The sequence below is a fragment of the Carlito syrichta genome, unplaced genomic scaffold (assembly GCF_000164805.1).
Source record: "Carlito syrichta isolate Samal-C Ts95f unplaced genomic scaffold, Tarsius_syrichta-2.0.1 Scaffold315360, whole genome shotgun sequence".
NCBI lineage: Eukaryota > Metazoa > Chordata > Mammalia > Primates > Tarsiidae > Carlito > Carlito syrichta.
Genome location: NW_007259456.1, coordinates 309374 through 318527, shown reverse-complemented (window position 1 = coordinate 318527; position 9154 = coordinate 309374).

Genomic DNA, 9154 nt, shown 5'->3' with positions numbered 1-9154 from the left:
TACAGGCGCGCGCTACCACACCCGGCTAATTTTTTTATTTGTTGTAGAGATGAGGTCTCACCAAGTTGCCCAGGTGGGTCTCAAACCCACAGGCTCAGGCAATTCACTCACCTCAGCCTCCCAAGGCGCGGGATTACAGGCTAAGCCACCGAGCCGGCTTTTCAAACTTTTTAAAGAGACAGAGTCCAGCTATGTTGCCTAGGCTGGTATTAAACTCCTGGTCTCAAGCAGTCTTCCTGCCTTGACCTCCCAAAGTGCCAGGATTACAGATATGTGCCACCACGCCTGGTCCACTCTGTTTTTAGAGGCATTAATTTTCTTATCTACACAAGGATTACCATATAAGCTGGTTGAGTATATTAAATTTATGTAATTTATTACACTTTATTTATCAATAATTATTTATTAATTCAGTGTAATGTAGGCCTGTAAGTTATCACCCTAAGAGGTGAATTGGGAGTCAGAGACTGGCGTCTAAAACAGTAGAATTCTACAGACAGGAAAGTGAGACTCAGAGGAGAGGAGTGGTTTTGCTCAAGGACACACAACTGGGTAGCAGCAGAGCTCACAGGTGAACCAAAATCTAACTCTGCCTATTGTGCTCCATGCCCTAAGGTAAAAAAGGCACTTAATTCCCCTTGGACTTCAGTTGACTTGCCTACAAAATTCGTAGTCCCTCTTAGCTCTAAAACTCTGGGACTCAGAGGATTCTCTTAGATATCTTTATTTAATCTATAAACTGATTCTGGGTTCTTACTGTGCTTAAAATTTGTCACTCAATTTGTGTTTTTAAATAAATATATTTTTGATCGATGTAATTTCTTTTTTTTTTTTTGAGTCGGAGTCTCGCTCTGTCGCCCACACAGGAGTGCAGTGGCTGCTCCCAGCCACCGCAGCCTCGACCTGTTGGGCTCCGGTGATCCTTTCACCTCAGCCTTCCGTGTAGCCGGAATTACAGGCACGCGCTACCACGTCCAGCTGATTTTTTGATTTATTGTGGAGATGAGGTCTCGCCAAGTTGCCCAGGCAGGTCTCCAACCCGCGGGCTCAGGCAATCCACTCACCTCAGCCTCCCAAAGTGCGGGAGATTGATGTAATTTCTGGGCTCAGGCAATCCACTCACCTCAGTCTCCCAAAGTGCGGGAGATCGATGTAATTTCTAACTCTCTAACTGGATTCTATGCCCCCCTTCAAGAAGTGCTATATCCCTAGATAAGTATAAGATGGTGTTTCACACTCAGCAGGTCATCAATATTTCCTAACTAATTAGTAGCAATCTAATGTGCCCTATTCTATCTAATGATAGTAGCTGTCATTTGTCAGGCTTTTCCTATGTTCCAGGCATGGTGCCAAATGCTTTGCATACATTAATGTTATTTGATTCTGACTACACCCTTATAGATATATTGTTATCCCTAATTCAAAATAAAGGAACAGACGTTTGAATAGTAAAATGGCTTGTCCAGAGTCACACAGCTAGAAAGCTTCCAGGATCTGTCTGGTCCAGAGCCAGTGCGTTCCCCATCGTGCCAGATGGCCCCTGTGAATCTTGGCTCCAAACTAAACTAGTACTGCTTCAAGAGCAGGTATGAGGAAATGAATATAACCATTGGTGAACCTGTTTCTGACCTTACAGCCTAAACCCATATCCATCACCACTTCTATCTGTCTCCCTCCAATAATAATAATAATAATACAACTCACCTTATTCTGCAGAAGAGACAACACTGTTAGCTACTATATAGACCATCTTCCTTTTGTAATTAAGATTTCTTCACCCACTTTACAGAACCATTACTTTCAGGGGAAGCTCAGCCTCTCCCCAGCCCTAGTAGGGAGAGAAGATGATGTTTAAAAATTTTTTTATTTTTAAGACAAGGTCTTACTCTGTCACCCGGCTAGAGTGCTGTGGCATAATCATAGCTCACTGCAGCCTCAAACTCCTGGGCTCAGGCGATCCTCCTGCCTTAGCCTTCCGAGAGGGTGATTAAATCTTCATTAGTAGAATGTGATTTGGAATCCTTTGTCAAACTGCTCACTATAGGCCTGGGCAAATAATGCAAGTCTAACCAGTGAAACATGAGCAGCTATTTCTAAATCTATCTTTATGTGAACATGGGTTCTGGTGCCAGACCACCCCAGTTCAGATTCCAGCTCACCACTTTCTAACTCTGAGCTTAGGCAAGTTTATTAACCCTTTCTGCACCCCAGTTTCCTCAACTGAAAATGAGGATTGTTAGGTCACAATCCCAGCGAGGCCTCCAGAACGTTGGGTCAGGTCAGCTGAGGTGTGGGTGTCTGGTGTGCGATCTGGTGCCACAAGAAAAATGCAAAGCATTGCACAGAAGTTAGAGTAGAAAATATAGTTTATTTAGAAAGTAAATTAGAGAGAAAGAGGAAATTCACCTCCCCAAGATAGGAAACGGAAACAAAGCTGGGAAACATGACTATAGACATAGCTTAAAGAGCACATGGCCATACCAGAAACTAGGAAGGCAATGGCCACTGGTTGCTCGTGGTTGAATCCTTTTAATTCTTCCCTTTGATGGAGGAAGGTCATTAAGGTGCTTGGGTGGTGGTCTGCTCCATGTCATCAGGAAGGGGAGGTAAGCTCAGGTACCGACATCAGGTGATGGACGGCAGGTAGATGGGTGGATTAGTCACTTGATTGCTGCCATGGTGGGGTCTGTGTCATGTAGGTCATGAATGGCTGATTAGGTTAACTTGAGTCTTATGGGTGGAGGCAAATACTTGGAATAGAAAAACTAATTAGTAACAAACTGGGTAGGGGGTTGTAAAGCAACTATCAATAGCTGCCTCTGAGAAACTGGTTCTGTCCTTGGTTAGTGATTAGAGGGTAAGTTAAGTGAACTGCTAGAAAAACAGATTTAGGCAATGTTAAAATGGCTGCTCACTGTGTATATTAAACCCATGTTAGGACCTTTCAAGGACAGTAACGGTACTTATCACCGGGCGCAGTGACTCACACCTGTAATCCCAGCGTTTTGGAAGGCAGAGGAGAGAGGATTACCTGAGCTCAGGGGTTGGAGACAAACCTGAGCAACATGTCAAGACCTTGTCTCTACAATAAATAAAACAAAAAATCAGCCAGGTGTGGTGGCACATGCCTGTGGTTCCAGCTACTCGGAAGCCTGAGGCAGAAGGATTACCTGAGCCCAGCAGATGGAGACCGTGGTGGCCATGAGCGTTGTGTCACACTCTGTTCTTTAGAAGCAAGTCAGTAAATCCAGCTCATTTTCACAGGAGGAGATTCCACACAGGTGTGGATTCCAGGAGGTAGAAGCTACTGAGGCCATCTTAGAGCCTGCCCATGATAGCTGTTATTTTTACATATACAGAGCACAAGCCTATACTTTTGTTACTTATACTTAACATTTTATCTATCAATGACAAAATTCCTCTATTAGAACCAGGTTAAAAGTGAAAAAAAATCCTCCATTACACTCCTTGTCATTAATTTATTTCATATATCAGAGTAACCAACACAGTATAGTTCTTTGTCCATTCTCAAGGCTGCTACAGACCATTTGAGGTTTTACTGCCAGCTTGTGTTCACCTTTTTAGAGAACAGGCAGAAGTGTCCCCTGGCTGGGTGTGGTGGCTTATGCCTGTAATCCCAGCACTTTTGGAGGCCAAGGCAAGAGAATTGCCTGAGCCCAGGGGTTCAAGACCAGTCTGGGCAACTTGGCAAGACCTCATCTCTACAATAAATCAAGAAAATTACCCGGGCATGGTGGCGTGCGCCTGTGGTACCAGCTACTAAGCCTGAGGCAGAGGGATCACCTGAGCCCAGCAGGTCTGAGGCTTCAGTGGCTGCAATTGTGCCACTGCACTCCAGCCTGGGCAACAGAGTGAGATTCCAACTCAAAAAAAAAAGAAGAGCAGAAGATTTTAACTTTGGTGAAGTCTGACTCATCTATTTTTTTCTTTATGGATTGTGCTTTTGATGCCGTATCTAGGAAATGCTTGCCTAATCTAAGGTTGCAAAAATTTTGTCCTATGTTGTTTTTGTTTGTTTGTTTGAGTCACAGTCTCACTCTTTTGCCCAGGCTTCTTCCACCTCAGCCTTCCAAGTAGCTGGAACTATAGGCATGCGCCACCACGCCCTGCTAATTTTTTGTTTTCTTTTTTTTTTGAGTTGGAGTCTCACTCTGTCACCCAGACTGGAGTGCAGTGGCCACTTCTGGCCACCGCAGCCTCGGCCTGCTGGGCTCCGGCAATTCTTCCACTCCAGCCCTCCAAGTAGCTGGAACTACCACACCCGGCTAATTTTTTGATTTATTGTAGAGATGAGGTCTCGCCAAAGCGGGTTCAGGCAGTCCACTCACCTCAGCCTCCCAAGGCGCGGGATTACAGGCTGAGTCACTGAGCCCGGCTTAATTTTTTGATTTCTTGTAGAGATGAGGCCCCACCAAGTTGCTCAGGCTGGTCTCGAACCCGTGAACTCAGGCAATCCTCTCACCTTGGCCTCCCAAAGTGCTGGGATTATAGGCATGAGCCACTGGGCCTAGCCTAGGGGTTTCACTCTGTTGCCCATGTTAGTGTGAGCGGTACAATCAAGGATCACCACAGCCTCAAACTCCTGGGTTCAAGCGACCCTCTTGCCTCGCCCCTCCAAAATAGCTGGGACTACAGGCATACGCACCATGCCTGGTTACCTTTTTTTAATTTAATTTTTTGTAAGGGGATGACTTCTACCTGTACCTCCTTCCTATGTCTGAGGATTTGCCCACTGTATTGGTTCCCTAGGCTGCTGTAATAAAGCACCACAAACTGGGTGACTTAAAACAACAGAAATTTATTCTCTTACAGCTCTGAAGGCTAGAAATCTCAGTGTGTCAGAGGGCCACATACTTGCTGAAGGTTTCAGGAAAGATCAGTCCAATGCCTCTCCTTGCTTCTGGTGGTGGCCAACAATCACTGGCATTCCTTGGCCCATACACATATCACTACAATTCTTGTCTCTGTCATCACATGCCATCCTCCCTGGGTATCTCTCCGTCTCTGTCTTCACTTCTTATAAATAAGGACATCAGTCATTGGATTACAGGATGGGACATCAGCCCATCCTGATCTAGTAAGACCTTATCTTAGCTTAACTAATTAAATCTGCAAAGGTCCTACTTCCAAACAAGGTCACATTCTAAGGTTCTGGGTAGAATGAATTCCTGGAAGACACTACTCAACCCAGTACACCCACCCTATGAGTCTTGTTGGGACATAGAAGAATAAGGCCCTTTATTTCTATAATAAATGAAAGCACCAGACACACACTTTCCCTGCTGGGTGCTGCACACATGTGTGACCTGCGTTTGGTCACTGGGGTGCACCCACATAGGATTTTCTGACTGGAGCCATGGGTGCAAAGAAGCAAGGGTGGGAGAGATTCTTGAAGCTGGTCAAGGACATTTGTCGGCTTCTGTTGTGGTAACAAACACCCCCAAATCTCAGTGGCCTCCAAAACAAGCACACATTTCTCACTCAGTTCTGTGGGTATGTTGTAGGTGGGCTTCAGATTGGCTGGCTTCTGCTGGGCTCTGAGGGGCTGGGCGCCAGGCTGTAGGTTGGGTTCAGATGTGATCCATGTGCCTTCCTCCAGAACTCAGGCCAAAAGAGCAGCTGGCTACCTGGAGGATACTCTTCTCATGCAAGATAGCAGAAGCCCATGATGCGTTTCAGACCTTCTCCCCAGAACTGGTACATAGTCACTTTGCTCATATTCTATCGGTGAGTGCAAGTCACCTGGCCAAGTCCAAAGTCAGTGGGGCAGGACAATATACTTCACCAACAGGGAAACACAGGGGCTGGAGGGAGAGAAGAGAAGAAAAGGAATCATTACTGGAAAATAATCTGCCACATCATGGCAGCAGCACCCAGGTGCTAGTTGGCAGTGGTGTCTTTACTGATCTGGGCTGTAGTTCTGGTTCAATTTTTTTTTTTTAATTTTGTTACTTTATTGTGTGGAGATGGAGTTACCCTGTCTGGTCTTGAACTCCTGAACTCAAGCGATCCTATGCCTCAGCCTCTCAAACTGCTGGGATTAACAGGCATGAGGCACCACATGTAGCCACCCAATTTCTGATATGGATTCTCAAACCAGTTCTGTGAGATGCCCTGTAACATTTGGTAAATTCCTTATCAGCTTCAATCAGCCAGACTCGGTTTCTGTAGCTCGCAGCTAAGAGTCCTGAATGAGACATAGAGTATTAACTGCCCTCTGGCCTTAAAAGTATCCTAGTTGTCGCTAGCAAGGTGGCTCACATTTATAATGCCAGCACTTTGGGAGGCTGAGATGAGAGAATTGACTGAGCTCACGAGTTTGAGACCAGCCTGGGGAATTTGGTGAGACCACATCTCTACAATAAATCAAAAAAGTAGCTGGGAATGATGGCGTGTGCCTGTAGTATCAGCTACTTGGAAAGTTGAGACAGAAGGATCACCTGAGCCCGGCAGGTCGAGGCTGCGTTGGCCGTGAGCGTGCCACTGCACTCCAGTCTGGGTGACAGAGTAAGACTCCAACTCAAAAAAAAAGAAAAAGGCCGGGCATGGTGGCTCAAGCCTGTAATCCCAGCACTTTGGGAGGTCAAGGCAAGAGGATTGCCTGAGCTCAGGGGTTCGAGACCAGCCTGGGCAACTTGGTGAGACCTCGTCTCTACAATAAATCAAAAATAAGCCAGGCGTGGTAGCACGCACCCATAGTTCCATACTTGGAAGGCTGAGGCAGAAGGATCACCTGAGCCTAGCAGGTTGAGGCTGCAGTGACCATGAGCATGCCACTGCACTCCAGCCTGGGCAACAGAGTGAGACTCAAAAAAAAAAAAAAGAAAAATATCCTGGTTGTCACTGGTCTAGTGTCCCTCAGCCCCAAGTCTACCTGTCTACCTGTGCTGGGGCTGAAACTCTGAAAGTCATATTCCAGACTTTTGGGCCATCTGGCTCTCTAGCGGGGCCAGCCCATCTGGAGAAGACTGGTGGAGGCATCCTTCCTGCTGCTAATGCTCTTGTCTATCTTAGCAACAGCAGTCAGTCCCAGCCTCCAGATTCTCCCAGTACCTCAGACTTGCTCACTGTGCCTTCTCACATGCATCAGCAGCAACCTGAGAGCTCTGGATCCCTGACGGGATCCTCCCCAGTCACTGTCCCAGACTGGGGGCCTCCAGCTTGAGTGTATCATCCCCCACTGAGTTCCACCTTGAGGCCTCCTCCTGTCTCCACCACTGGGTGACTGGGTGTGTCATCTGGGCTCTCGGGGTCCTGGGGTATTTCAAAGAAGACTCTACACTTTGTAGTCAGAGGGGACAGGACAAAGTCTGGGCATTGCTGGGTGTTGTCCCTGCTGGACAGTCCCTGGTGAGAACCTGACACCATCAGACGACCTGGTGCTAGTGCAGACGTTGGTGCAAATGACCAAGGCATTGTTTTTAGAGTCTCCTCGCCATAGGGTAGGCAGAGATGGTATGGCTCACAACACTTCACAAAAGGCCCAACTCTCTTTTTTTGTCCTGATAGACCCTGATGACCCAATAAAACTGAACACCAAGTCCTTATCCCATTGGAACTGGGAAGGACTCATTCTGCAAATGCTAGTTGAAAGGGAAGGGGAACGTTTGCACCAGTGTGTAGTTGGGATGGAGGTGTGAGGGTAGGGGAGACTCCAGTCCTAGATTGGGCTGAATCCTGTCAAGGCAGGGGAAAAAAGGAAGAAAAATAAGACTGCTAAAATTTCATATTTTAAAAGTTTAGTTGGGCACGGTGGCTCATGTCCGTAATCCCAGCACTTTGGGAGGCAGAGACAAGAGGATTGCCTGATCCCAGGGGTTTAAGATCAGCCTGAGCAACTTGGCAAGACCTTGTCTCTACAATAAATAAAAAATTGCAGGGCTCGATGGCTCACACATATAATCCCAGTACTTTGGGAGGCAGAGGCAAGAGGATCACCTGAGCTCACGGGTTAATGACCAGCCTGGGCAACGTGGTGAGACCTCAAATCTAAAATAAATCAAAAAAATTAGCTGGGCATGATAGCGCATGCCTATAGTTCCAGCTACTTGGAAGGCTGAAATGGAAAGATTGCCTGGGCCCAGCATGGCAGGTCAAGGCTGCAGTGGCTATGAGCATGCCACTGCACTCCAGCCTGGGTGACAGAGTATGACTCCAACTCAAAAAATAAAAAATAAAATTAGCCAGGGCTTGGCATGGTGGCACATGACTGTAGTTCCAACTATGTGGAAGGCTGAGGCGGGAGGATCACTTGAGTCCATCAGTCAAGGCTGCAGTGGCTGTGAGTGTGCCACTGCACTGCAGCCTGGGCAACAAAGTTAGACTCTGACTCAAAAAAAGAAGTTCATATTCCACCTCGGCTTTTAGAATAAAATAAACCTAAAAATACAAACAAGGCTGGGCAGAGTGGCTCATGCCTATAATCCCAGCACTTTGGGAGGCCGAGTAAAAGGGTTGTCTAAGCCCAGGGGTTTGAGACCACCCTGGGCAACTTGATGAGACCTCGTCTCTACAATAAATTTAAAAATTAGCCAGGCATGGTAGTGCATGCCTGTAGTTCCAGCTACTTGAAAGGCTGAGGCAGAAGGACCACCTAAGCTCAGTAGGTCTAAGCTGTGTTGGCCACGAGCGTGCCACTGCACTCTAGCCTGGGTGACAGAGTGAGACTGACTCAAAACAAACAAACAAAAAGTCTTCAAGTTCAACAACATGAAATCAACCTGATGAATGATGTTTTACTGACACTGAATCACTGTTTATCACCAGTGTGTGTGGCTTATTCTTTTTTTTTTCGAGTCAGGGTCTGGCTCTTTTGTCCAGGCTGGAGGGCAGTAGCATGATCACGGCTCACCACAGTTTCAGTTTCCTGGGCTCAGGTGAGCCTTCTGTCTCAGCCTCCCAAGTGGCTGGGTCTACAGGCACATAGCATCACACCTGGCTAATTTTTGAACTTTTTTTGTAGAGACAAGGTCTCATTATGTTGCATAGGTTGGTCTCGAACTCCTGGGTTTAATCAATCCTTCTGCCTTGGGCTCCAAAAGTGCTGGAATTACAGCGGTGAGCCACTGTGCCTGGCTGAAAAATGCATTTTCAACTTGATTTTGCTCTTTTTTTTTTTTTTTTTTTGAGTTGG